Source organism: Astyanax mexicanus, chromosome 2 (assembly GCF_023375975.1).
Source record: "Astyanax mexicanus isolate ESR-SI-001 chromosome 2, AstMex3_surface, whole genome shotgun sequence".
Lineage (NCBI taxonomy): Eukaryota > Metazoa > Chordata > Actinopteri > Characiformes > Acestrorhamphidae > Astyanax > Astyanax mexicanus.
Window position 1 is genome coordinate 69081117 of NC_064409.1, and position 12435 is coordinate 69093551.

At 38.2% G+C, this 12435-nt stretch overlaps 1 protein-coding gene across 4 annotated transcripts in view; it reads left to right on the forward strand.

The window, feature by feature from the left end:
* The window catches only part of enox2 (ecto-NOX disulfide-thiol exchanger 2), a 381399-nt gene that overhangs the window by 66243 nt on the left and 302721 nt on the right, over nt 1-12435 (forward strand). The window lies entirely within an intron of this gene.

Consider the following 12435-nt stretch of genomic DNA (forward strand, 5'->3'; position numbering starts at 1 on the left):
ATTGGAGGAGGCATGTGCTAGTCTTCCCCCTCCTAGTCTTGGGGCATTACTATTGATAGAGGGTGATTAGCCCTGTAAAAGCTACATTCTGTATATTCTACATTATATAGTTTGCAGTTCTGCAGTTTGGCTCCGTTCTTCTTTGCAGGACTTCTCAAGTTCTGCCAGACACTGTGTCTACGTTAACCCGTGAATTAGTATTCATTAGTATTCATTAGTATTTATTTTATCAAGAATTGTCATTAATAATAAAAACTATTACAAATGAATTTTGAATCAACATAATATTTACTTATTTTATATGCAACTTAAAATAATAATAATAATAAATAAAATAGAAATAAGATTTAATCTAAGACTTATCTTGCAAGTACATTTGTTTATTTAAAAATATACAAATCAATTAAATATTGCCTTTTACAGATCGCATTTATATGAAGTAGCAAAGTATAATTTAAAGTTTCGTTTTTTCTAGGCCAAGGGTCACCAGTTTTATCTGCAACAGGGCTGGCGTGGCTAAAGGTTTCATTCTAACAGGAGCTCATCTCTATCAAGTGTTTAAAGACTGAGACCAACTGATTAATCAAGTGGAATCTGGTGTGCTGCAGTTTGATTGGACTAAAAAAAGAAAGCTTGCAGCCATTCCAGTTCTTTTGCTGATAGAATTGGTGGCCTCTGGTATAGACTGAACAATTCAGCAGTTAACTTACAGTCCACTTCAAAAACATACTAAGGCCAGCCATTAAAAGTTAATTAAATGTTGCATATCATTTTTTTAATGGTTATTAGTGGATTCATACTGACATTTAAGTTTAACCGTCTATACATTTGTATGCATATTTGAAACTGTGTTTTATATAAAGTATTAATATTAAGAGGTGTCGTTTTTTTGTCAGTAAAGGCTTTTTGTAATATGTATAAGGCTCTGCATCATCTGTTACTGTTCATTAAAGCATATTTTTATTGTTTGGTTGTAAAGTAAAGCATAATCCATAATGACAGCCATCATTTTATGTGAATATTGTACATTATTTATCAGATGCTTTTATACAGGGGGCCATTCACTGTGCTTGCCTCAGCTTTCTTATAGTTATATCACTGGTGTTTCTCTAAGTGTTACACAAACAGGACAAAAATACAGTAAGATGCTAAATTATTAATGATATAGTTATTAAAAACTATAATTTACACATTAGACAGATAACTATAATTACTAGTTTATTGGTGGATATTATGCTGATATGCTGTAGACCCATATGTTTAAATATTAAAGTGCTGTAATAAATCTTGATTCATTTTGTCAAATAATAGAAAGATATCACCATCAGTTTATGTGCATTCTTTCTAAAAATAGACATCATAAGTGTATCTGTGTCACACACATCTGTGTAATAAAGATATATTTTTAATCTTAAAGTTTGTCTTTATTCTCTATGTTTTTATTTGCACAGCAGGAGTTAGGATAACTGATTTATATTCTTTTTCTTTTACTACTTTCCTTTTACTGTTGTTCTGCTTTTCTACATGTAATTTGTCATGATTATACAAATACACTAAGAACACTCAGCAAACCACATTAAGAACACCTGAGCAACCACTCAGCAACACCATCACAACCACCTAGGATACCATTGCAAGTATCTAGCCATATAGTAACACTATTACAACAATCTGGCAGCCACTAAGCAGCGCCAAATACTGAATTACTGAAATACAGTTCTAGGAACACCACAAAAACCAAAATGGGACTCCATAACAACCACCTACTAATCACTTAACAACTTTATACTCACCACCAAGCATTATAGCAACATCCAAGCAACACCATAGCAGCCACCTACTAACTTTATAGCAATCGCTAAGCATCATCATAGCAGCTACTTTGTAACCACGTAACAACTTTATAGCAACCATGAAGCAATGCCGTAGCAGCCACCTACTAACCACTTAGCAACTTTATAGCAATCCCAAGCAACATTGTATAAGTCACCTACTAACAACTTAGCAACACTATAGCAACCGGCAAGCAATGCCATAGCAGCCACATAGTAACCACTTAGCAACATTATAGCAATTATAGCAACCACCAAGCAACACCATGTAAGGCACCTAATAACCACTTAGCAATGTTATAGCAGCCACTAAGCAACACCGTATCAGTCACCTACTAACCACTTAGCAACTTTATAGCAATTCTCAAGCAATGCCATAGCAGCCACCTAGTAACCACTTAGCAACTTTATAGCAATCATCAAGCAAGAACTTATAGGGAACCTACTAACCACTTAGCAAATTAATAGCAACCACTAAGCAACACCATAGCAGTCACCTTGTAACCACTTCTTAACCTTATAGCAACCACCAAGCAACACCATATGTCACCTAGTAACCACTTATGAACCTTATTGCAACTGCCAAGCAAAACTATAGCAACCACCTAGTAACCAATTACCAACCTTATAGCAACGACTAAACAACACCATAGCAGCCAGTTACTATTATTAACCTTATATCAACCACCATAACAGCCGCCTAGTAACCGCTTTGCAGCTTTATAGCAACCACCAAGCAACACCATAGCAACCACCAAGCAATGCCATAGCAACCACTGAGCAATTTTATAGCAACCACCAAGCAACACCTTAGCAGCCACCTACTTACCACCCTACCAGCAGCATTGCAGCCGTTGTTACTGAAACACTTGCTTGTTAAATTCAGTTTTTTATAGTCTGTAGTCGTATTGTGTGTGATTTCTGATGTATGGGTCACTGAGTAATGCCGTCTGTTTTAAAGAGTGATATCTCTCTTTATTGATTTATTCCCGTCAGCATACTGACAGATACAACATGGCCTACTTTCTGTTATTCTAAACGCATTACCTGTCTGTGTGTTTCAGTCTTTGAACAGGACTATCTGAATATAGTGCATCTGTTTAACATTACGAGAACCCAGATGTCTGTAAATCCTCACATTTAACAATGCTCTGACGTGCCATCTGCCCTTTCCATTGCTGCAGCTTGTTGTTGCTATGACAGTGACATATGAGGATAATAACTGCATCTAAAAAGGCCATTTTGGGCGCATTTCCTTTCTATACACAAGGCGGCTGGCTGTTTTCTCTGGTCACGGTGGCTGTGGATAATGGAGGATCGAATGTTCTTGATTTGCCTTGGATTGAATTTCCATCGGCATGTTAAATGTTGCTTTTCTGGATGTTATAGCGGCAGATCCAGGGAACAATAAAGCACTGTGGGTATACTGCATGAAGACAGGCTGAAATATTATATTTAAAATGAATCCCATCAGTTTTCAGCTGCTTCTGAGAATACGGTGGTTTAGGTATTGCGTAATTAATTAAAGTAAAATAATATAAAACTATTTTATGGTATTTCGTGATGGCAATGTTCTTGCCGATTTGACAAAGCATTTAAAAATATTTGATTCATTTTGAGAATATACTTCTGCAACAGAAAGTTAAATGTATGATAATGATACTAACCCTAGTATAACTGTTTCAAACATTTGTTAGAAAAAAAAATATCTATAAACATTTGTCTATTTTGTAAACAACAATAACTTATAAATGCAGAAATACAAGACAGAATACCATTATTAGCACAATATGGATTATTATTATCTATTTGAAAATTATGACAATATGATTCTGTACAATATGATATGGTTCACACCTAATTTGAAGTATTTTGATGACAGATTGAGTAGCCTACTGATTCATTTAGTGATTTACTGTAAAGATAAATAATAAAACAAATAAATGATCAACAAATGATTCTTTTTAAACAATCTAAAATGGTTTATTGGGCAAAAATGACCAGCTTTCTAATGGTATCTATGTATTTGTAAAACCTGAGATTTTTCTCTCTTAATTTTGGAAGATATTTCTGTTTACTCCGAGACAAAACCACTCGCATGAGCATGCCTGTCTTTTATCGGTTAAAAGAACCTCAAAAAAAGAGAAATCAACACATCACAAAGAAGGGAAAAACACTTTGGTTCAGTCCCAAATTAAGTAGAGAAATCTTTAACCTGGTGCTATCTGCATGTAGATGTAGTTTTCTGACTTATGTAGTTCACTCTATAAGGAGCAAGGAGGTATTTGAAATTCAGCCAGAAACATGCATGTGTTTTGATGTCAGAGTTTTGTACAGCTATTAGAGAGCATTTTCACGTTTTCAGCAACCAAAATGTCACACCTGGCGCCAATAGTGCTATTGTCTCTCCCACACTCAGCTTTACCTGCGAGCTCCAGCCCCTGGACTACAATACCCAGAATGCACCACACAATGACATCTCTTCCTTGCACAATCAGGCACCTCCAGGAATTCAATCACCAGAATATTGATCACACCTGTTCACAACCATGTATATAGACTTTCACTCCACACACTGAATCTTGTTTATGGTATGTTTACTCTTTGTTGCTGCTGTATACTGGGATTGACCCTGAATGTTTTGTCTATTCTCTGTATTTCCAATTTCATCAATAAACAAACTTATTTGTATCTGCACCTGTCCAGCCGTGACACAAAAATTTCAGAAAGACTCAACAAAAACTAGATATGTGTAGAAGAGCTATAAGACTTATATATATAAGAAAAAGTATTTTCCCAACTTTAAAAGAATATGACCTGTGCCATTTCATAATTAATCCAAATCTTTATTACCTGATTACCTGATTCTCTGTGAAGTTATATTTTATGCAATGACTCTCTTTTAATTACCATTATTTTAAAGTGCAGTGTGCTGATTTAATTAGTAAGAGTACATCTGAGCAGACCAAGGTTCAGAGCAGAAGGGAGAATTACAGGTCAAACTACACTTGTTCTCTGGCCTGTGGCTTTTATTACAGCAGAATGACCGTGCCGGAACTTGAAGGAACAGTGGAACAGGAGTGGTGTTCATAACCATGATGAAAGCTCCCCCGGGGGCTGGTCAGACACTTTATCTCAACTGGCCATGAAGACTGTGGGTTAAGATTTCAGGATATTGTGACTTTGAATTTGCAGTATATTTGCAGTTTCTGTTCCCTTGGTCTTATAGCAGGTTTACACTACATTATGTTTTTTGTATTTAACAATATTCAGTGATCATTGTGCCGCAAAGACAAGATTATCTTAAAATTGGGCTGAATTTTTCAGACTGTAAAGCTCACCAGATTGTAAGGTGGGCTATCAGTGAAAGTCTATTTATGGTCTATTTTCATACATAAGTTTTTTTTTTTTTTTTTAAGTCAAACGAGTGCATGATGTTAATCTACACAGATTTCTCTCCTGATTTTTTTTATTTGGGTGAGTAAAGCTCTTCCGTTTATTTACAGTAAGTTTAGAATTGCAATATTTTGTTTCAGTGAACAAGGCTGGGTGCAGCAGCATTAGCATTAGCCGCTAACCATAGCTCTTGCGGGACTTAATTGCCACACAATAGCGCTAGACTAAGGGACCCTGTGTGTTCTGGTAACCCAGGGTGAAATTAGCTAGTGGTTCGTCCCACGTAGCTTGTTTTAACACTGCGAACACGCAGGCTACAGTCTGATATACTCACCTCTGAAAGATAAAAGTGCTAGCGCTGCGGTTAGTGGCTAATGCTAATGCTGCCACATACAGTCTTTGTGCTTCATTATACCCTTCTGGTTTTTATAAGCATTTTAATGTATTGAATGTTATTAATTCAATCAGAATATTATTTGATACTGTATGGCCTATGTTTTGTTTAATATTCAAAAAGCATCACAGGTAAAAACTAATTTTTCCATTTAAAAAATCAAGATATTTGACCCTATTTTAGTGATTTATAGTACACTGATAAATGCGGATTGTGCAGCTTGATTTAGGGTGTGTTGGTGTGCCTTTGATAACGTGAGGGCACAAACAAATACACCTTGCACTGCTTGAAACATGCAAAATTATTAATTTGTGTGTTTTGTGCATAATGTGAAATATGAAACCAATCAGTGAGCCAGCTGTCATTTCCTTTAAGAGGCAGGTGCGCTCTGACTTTGGCATGTTCGTATCTTAGGCGTCTCAGCAGAGGAAACTGACCTACGCTTTCACACTGTAAGGGTACACCAGCAGCTCATTTAAGAAACAGCAACGTTATTTTGTTCTTTATTCTGTTTATTGTTGAGTTAAAATTCGGGTTTGCGTTCTGCACCTATAGGAATGGATGATGATTGATTGTTGTCTAGGTTTATTTCAGTTAGTGGCGCACCTGTGTTGACCTGAACACACCTCACTTCCAAACCACCACACCCATCATTGTAGATTTATTCCTAAACTCTGATGCTATTTTAACGGCACAGGCGCAAGGCGTAAAAATAGACTGTTGAGGAGGTGTAAGATAGCAATGAGCATTGCGAGGTGCATTGTGCAGGGTTTACGATAAGGCTCATTGTTTTTTCCAGTAATGTATCAGCCTCAGTTTACACACACACTTACACAAACACCTTCCTGTTATGTCCCAGGTATCATTTACCAGGTTTCACACAGGTCAGTTACATCAGTCAGACTCGTGATTATGGATTCCCACTCAGTCTCTTCCCGCTTCTGTGAAATTCCTGAGCTTCTGACTCATACGTCCCAGACAGTAATTCAAAGTTGAGTAAGCACCTTCTTAAATGAATCAATTATTTAACCACCTGGAGCACTGGAACAGTTTGTGTGATATAAAGGATAAATAACCCAGTATAAAATGTCATGTTTCTAAAGCGTCTAATGCTCTCAGTGTGTGGTTAATGTGTGATGTGGCTGTAGTGTACTGAGGCTGAGATGGATAGGCTCAGGTCACAGTGCAGGCCTGTGGTTGGCTTGTGTGAGAGGACCACCAGATCTCTGCTGTCTGTAGTCTAGCGGACATACTCATCCATGTCATAACATCCCAACAAGTATTAAACACTCCACACATAAGGATCTATTAGGATATGTGGATATGGGCTCCTAGGAATGCCAATTCCCTCCCAAATTTAGCTGAGCCAATTAAACCCACCCACTCACTAGGACTTCCCCATCATTCCCCTACTAATCCGTGCTCCTGACACTAGGAGTATAAGGACAAGCACTAGCCTTCTTCTCCATGGTAAAGCCCACTTCTAAAAGTTCGGAGAATGGCTGTTCTTGTGACCTGTAGTGACTCACGCAATCCATTTAGAAGAGACATCTAATTCATTCTCTGCTCTGCACCATAAAACAAATGCATCCACTGTAATTTCTCTCAATATTTCAAATGTTTTCTGCTCTTAAACTCTTAAGAGAAGCTGAAAGCTTTTCATTCTCCTCATTTAGTGGCGCTGCTGTGAGAGTTAAGACTTGTACATTAAGAGGCCCTTTGGTTTGCATGTCCTACTCTGTAATTTCTGGACTTTTAATGCAGAATCTGAGGTTACGTATATTGGGTACATTGTGTCCAATTTTATGGCACTCATGCTCATGTGTTTTTTTCTATCTAAAGTAAAGGAAGACTGGGTATTGTTGAGGTTCTCATCAAGGTCTAAGTTAGGATTTGGCTGATTGTGGGATGAAGATGGTTTCACCTGTCCAAGAGTTCTGCCTCACTTTTTTCTCGTATGTCTTAAGGAACTCTTTACACACGTCTGGAGAGATTGGTTTTATAATTTGACACGTTTTAATAGGAAAGTAGATGTCATACTTCTAAGAGACATCATGACATTTTGAAGATTTTAAAATGTCTTTTTTGAGTTGCCCATAGTGTGATGGGATGTTTTATTTTCTCTGGTAGGCCTGTAATGAAAACTGTTTGTTTTGGACTGTATATTGTACATTAATGCCATGGATATAATGAGAAAACAATAGCATAATAAATCAGGTACACAATTTTAAAGTGCAATGAAGAGCTGCAATGTTTTATTCATGAAAAATATTCATTAATTTGAATTAGAATAAAAAATATATATGTTTAAATACACTAAATAAATAAAAGATGAATCAAATCTATTTTTTGTTAATTTCCTAGTCTTTTAGTTAACAGCAGTGGACAGTATTAAGTTCAGCAAAAAAAAAAAAAAAAGTTTATATATTCTACCTTAAGTTGATTATGTATGTGGCCATGTCCTGTGGGTAGCATCCTATATGCACAGATGAAGGACTAGAGGTTGCCTAAAACATAAGCTGTTCAGCAACAGATTCAGAACTTCTTTCTCTGAACTACTGCTGGGTCAGCTAGGTAGGTGTGTCTAATAGATTTCATTTTCCAGCAGGACTTGGCACACTGCCCACACTGCCAAAAGTACCAGATAGTCTTATATAATATTCAAATGTTCTGAGATTTAGGGTTTTTATTAGCTGTAAGCCATAATCATCAACTATAAAAGACACAAATGCTTAAAATAGATCACTCTGTGTGTAATACATCTATATAACATATGAGTTTCACATTTTCTTCACATTTTAGATGCACCTGTATGTGCAGAATATGTAGCTATGTTAACTATAATGTCAAAGATGCTTGCAGATTCATGTTGTTATATTATGTCTTTTCATGAGTACCAGCTGTCATGTATTCAACTCAGGGACAAGTCCTGGGAAATGATATCGTAAGGAGCGCGAGAAGAGCGAGAACCCTGATTTGGTGACTCATTACCTCCCTAATAACAGAGCATGTGAGCACTGACTGTCCTCTACGAACATCCTTGACCTGGAAAGTGCCTCACTTCAGAGAATATGGACCAGGCACTTTGACTGAGAGTCGCTCAAGCACAAATGAAGAGGGCCAACTATTAGATTATCATCAAGGTCAGACGCATGTATCGACAAGCCTTATTGACTGATCTGATGGAGTGCAGTTATTCTCAGGCTTAACTTGCAACAATCCTGTTGGTTCTGAACATTGCACTTGGTATGGGAGCTTCAAAGAGCCATTGGGTTCCTTAAACCAGTGCATATAATGTTCCTTTGGGCTTCGTTCTCTTTAATGAATGATTCTATTAATTATTTAGCTCACTTGTCCATTGATTTAGAGCTGTAATTACTGCTGCACTGCACTTGTGATAAGAGCTTGGTGGAAATTTGCTGTAATAAGCGTATTTCTAACATATGTTGTAGCTAATTTGGCGAGTTCCCACATGATCACTGCTTAGGCTTGACTGTATCTCTTGTGGTGTGTTTTTTTTCCTCTCTTTTTTTCTGAATTTTCCATGTTTACAAGTTGAAATAAAACCACAGCTGTGCTGATTCAGTCTAAGCCCAGTAATGCTTGTAACCTTAATTGCTAGGCTAAGTGTCCTCCTTCGTGGGATATTATTCTATAGCTTCATATGAACTGGGTCATGCATGAATATTCCCAGCTCTGGGACAATATCTAATAGAGGTGTGCCAAAAAATCGATTCACATAAGAATCTTGATTCTCATTTACTACGATTCAGAATCGATTTAAAATGTCCCAAAATCGATTCTGAGGGGCGGGTTTTAGACTGATTTTGGGCTGGGTATTTTTGTTGGACCTGGCAACCCTGGGGATAGCGCTTGTCCCTTTGGAGATCTTCCAGACACACACAGAGCGTAGGTGTTTGAGAATCACCGGTAAGATGGCAGAACAAGCACTATATTACCTTAGATTAACGTGTAGTTTTAATGTTTTATGGCAGAATGCTTCATAACAAGCATAAAAAAGATCGCTAGTAGTTAGTTTCAGTAACTGTTAGCTAGCTAACTAGCTAACTTTCCAGTTCCACCTTAAATAACGCTACAGGTGGCAGCGGGCTGCAGCATTTAAGGCGGAACGGAAAAATAACAATAAGCTAATCAGAGCTAATTTCAGCTCCTCATCACAGAGGAATTAAGGAATGGACAATATGAATTAATTTCTCCACCTCCTGCCCCCTTTCTGAAGAAATACAACGACCTTAAATTAACTAGTTAATCAGCAGCTGCTCCTGAACTTTAGCGCTCCACTGCTATCATCACATCAGCCCAGCAGCGTCACCTACACACCACCGCTAGTAGCCTGGTAATAAAGCAGTGTTATTTATTATTTATTTATTGTTCATTAACGTCATTGTGATATCCCAGTGATTTCTCTGTCACTGAGGACCCACATTCCTGCACATTTTATTGTTTTTGTAACACATTACCTGCTCCAGGACCAGTGTTATATTATGGAGGGTTTTTTTTCAATAAGATTCATAAGCCAGAAGCAGAAATATTTATAATTCAAATCGTTTTGAATCAAAAATCGATTTTGAATCGAATCGTGGCCCCCAAAATCGGAATCGAATCGAATCGTGAGATAGTAATCGATTCCCACCCCTAATATCTAATGGCTTTGAGTAGAGTTAACTAGAATAGAGTGTTGGGGTTTCTGAGTCTTGCAGCTGCTCCACTCCGGTTGCAGAGCTTCACAGGCGCTTGATCAGCCGGCTTTGCTGGATACCACTGCGGCAGCTATGTCTTTGAGATCTTGCCAGCGGGAGACCCGGGGTCAGAGATGGCAAGACTGTAGCGAGGAGTCAAGAGGAAGTGACAGGTGGCTCGCAGATGCACGATGCTATTTGAGGAAGACGGGTCGCTCACAGCTCAGAAAACACACACTCTTTACACGCTGTTTTATTCTGACACGCTTCTGTGGACTCGGCCTATCCGTCAGCTCTGCAATGAAAACTGTTGCAACGCGAACAGAGCCTGCTGAGCCCTGACCTGGGTGCAAATACTCCCTCATATTTGTGTTGTAAGATAATCCAAAAATTTCTCATCTGTGAAATGCCAGAGGTGTGAAGCTTTGTTGGTTGATCAGATCTTTAAAGCTCTTAAGTTTGTGGCTTCTGGTCCTGTTGGAGATGCTTAGTTAGTGTGGGAAAAGAAAGTTCATCAGTGTAGCGCTGTCCTGCGTTTACTAGCGCTAAGTGCTGCTGCTAACTGCGCTAAAATATTGGAAATCTAAGCTTACTCTATAAATGAAGTTAAACTTATATGAAACCCAAAGAGGCTTTACAAGTTACACGTTTTACACACAAGCATTTATACTCAGCACTCAGCCACACACCAGTGAGAAGCGACAGCCAGTAGCGCACAGCCTAATCTCAACCGGAAACAACCGTCCACCCGGAGGACTGCATCAGGCACTACAGCATTTACCCAGGATATAGTGCCAGTCCATATCCGGGCAGAGTCATGCATACTGTTACGACCCGGTCGAGGGTCAGGCTGTAACAGAAAATGAGAGTGGGCTCTCTCCCCAGACCCTCTGCCAGACCAAACACCAGACACTGAAAATTAATTGAAACAGGGTGAATTTATTGAAAAAAAATAAGGGAATATGACTTTAGGAGTGAGCATAGGCCAAAATAACAAATAAAACCAACTATCAAACAAAGACAACTAACTGAACCTGCAAAATAAAGAAAACAAAATACATAAACTACCCTGACTCCCTGTCACCAAAACAGGAGAAAAGGGTAGCAAAACAAAATGGCACTCACCCCCTACTTTACCCAAAGACTAATGTATATTGAAGCAAAAACTAAAGCAACACACATAAAACAAAATGGAGGTGCTGGGTTGGTCTGAGCAGGAAGTTGTTCCAGGTCAGGAAAGGGGAGGAGCCCTGAACGTCTCTCCCAGGTCAGGTTTCCTCTTGCCCTTTTATAGAGTGCGCTCCTGGTGGCCAATCATGGTCCTACAACCAAAAACTTAACACAAACAGCACAGAGGGCACACAAAGAAAAACCAATACGACCAGGGGTTTACACACACACACAAACTTACAAACTTAACACACACATACACACCAGATCAATTTAGAGTATTTAATTTTTCTGGGCAATTTAGAATATCCAATTTACCTGATCTCCATGTTATCATTGGACTGTGGGAGGAAACCGGATTCCCCGGAGGAAACCCACACAGACACAGGGAGAACATGAAAACTCCACCCAGAGACTGGGGACACCCAGAGACAGGGACTTGAACCCAAGACCCCAGTGCTGGGAGGCAAACATGCTAACCACTAAGCCACTGTGATACTTTAACTAAACTGAAGTGCTTTACTCACCCAAATAAACAGTTTTAGGAGAGAAACCTTTGTAGATTAACATCCAGCGCTGGTTTGACTTTGATATAAAATGTTTTTTTTTTTTTTTTTTTTGAGACACCCCTGTTCCTTACTAGTGTCGCTTAAAATGCACCTTATATTCCTGTGCAGCTTATTTATGAAAATAGACCAGAACATAGATGTTCATTGATGTGCGCCTTATAGCACCTTATAGGAAAATTCGATCATTATTGTGACCTGTGGTGTCTGGCTAGAATTGTGAATCTGTGTATAAGAAATTACATTATGCAGGTCAGTGCAGCGTTCCTAAGCTTGTGTGGGATGTGACAAAAGTCATGGGATACTATAAAACTAGTCCCATTGCCTATGACATTTGTCTTGTCTATAAATTCTGTAATTCTGGCTACTATTATTAA